Raw genomic sequence first — 2,027 nt, forward strand, 5'->3', positions numbered from 1 at the left:
AATAAACGCGGTCTCGCAAGAGGAAAAAAAGTGATAAAGGATGCTGCTGTGAACTCGTTGTTATTGAATATTTACTAAACCTATTTATTTAGATAATAATAATAATAATTTGGAAGTTTCTTTAAAAATTATTTATTTAATTATTTACAAATCTTGTCATGACGTAAATTATAATACTTGTTCAACTCATTATTATACCATATAAAATTATAGGCTTGTACAGTCGAACCTCGGACACTGTAGCTTTGGACACTGTCACACCTCGAACACTGTCATCAGCTGCTTCGCGGACACTGTAAGAATCAGGTGATTAGCCCAGTGCCGTGGCATCCTCGAAGCCCCTTCACTGAGCTATGTAGTACATATGTACTTAGTTTTGCACAATAAGTTAAGTGCTAAATATCTGTTCTGAACATTATTGAGGTAAGTGAAAACATCTTACCGAACACTGGAAAAAAATGTAATTTTCGTACAAAAGATATCAATACATATTGCGAAAAAAATGTTGATTAATCGTAAGCAGATGTCTATGTGATCTTCAGAATTATGGTTAGTTATTTGTGTGCAAATAATAATTACATAATAAAGAAGAATAATACATACTTGTATTTCTATTCTCCTTTCATTTATTGTGAAACTAAACAAAATTTGTCCGATAAGATTAGTATACTATCCGGGCACCTGCAAAACATCGTATCGATACGGTCCTGTAATTCGACGCCGATTGGCTAAGGGGTAAGACCACGTGAGCTTAGTGTCCGATACGCTCGATCCCGATGGATGACAGTTTCCGAGGTTCGACTGTACATATTTGTTGTGTTGTAAAGTACAAGGAAAATAAAGAAATTGCGCATTATGTAAAATCATATAAATAAGGTTAGGACTGAAAACCCTGTTCTCATTCAATAGTCTCAGAATGATCGACTACGGACTTCACTATTGGTTTGGAGATGATGAATTTGAAGATCCTCTCCAAAACCAAAGTTACACCCGTAGATAGTGCACCGGATTTTTCTTCGGATCAGATGGGGGAGAGCGCTGGTGGCTAAATTGGCTAGTCTGGATTTTATCCAGATAAACCTTTACTACGCTAAAGTAGCGTGTGCTATGTTAATCTGAAATTTGACAGCGGAAAAAACGGCATTTGCCTTAATACAAGAACCTTGGGCTTTACAGGCGAAAGTTGGAGGATTAAGTAACAAGTGCGGATCAGTCATTCATGGTAGTTCCGTATAAACATCCAGGACAGTACTTTACGTCAGATGCTATATTAAATTTAGAGGATGACCAATGTTTTTTTTTTAGAGACTTGGTGGCAAGAAATCGAATGTAATGCTATCGAACATTATTCAAATTGTAGTAGTGAGGACACCAACCATAGCGGTGAGTCTTTGTTAGGTTGCCTCTTAGCTACTGATATAACTTTTATGAATCGGGGTGATACACCTACCTTCGTGACATCTCGAGGTCGCAAGGTAATTAATTTGATCTTATGTTCATTCTATTATCGACTCATAGGCAGATATGCTTCTCTTTGATAGCCGATAGACCTAAGGTTTAAAGGTATCGGAACCCCAAAGCTATACTTACAGGGAGTATTTCAACATATTGCTGGGTACTATACCGGGTATCTCCAAGTATATTAAACACATAGCATTTTCTGTCAAAATCATACAAAAAGGTATAAACAAAGCGTATAAGGATATTTGCCGTCTTCGCATTAGGCAAACAGTCAGAGATCCCGAGTAAAAATGCTTCGACTTGAGTTCGAGTTGAATTGCCCCCAATCAAGACATGCTGCAGTCGAAACGCTTGACTTGAGCACGTCTCAGTTTTGAGACGGAGTCAAACTTCAATTTATGTCTTGGAGACAATTTTCTATGCCTTCAAGACATAAATTTATCTCTTGAGTCGAATTTTTATGACTCCAGTACGAGCGGTTTATAACTTCAAGTGTGTACCAGTTCTAAGAAAATGTGCCATTCTGACTGTCATAAAAGCTAATATTTATTAATGATTAAACAACC

This window comes from Belonocnema kinseyi, chromosome 6, assembly GCF_010883055.1.
Source record: "Belonocnema kinseyi isolate 2016_QV_RU_SX_M_011 chromosome 6, B_treatae_v1, whole genome shotgun sequence".
Lineage (NCBI taxonomy): Eukaryota > Metazoa > Arthropoda > Insecta > Hymenoptera > Cynipidae > Belonocnema > Belonocnema kinseyi.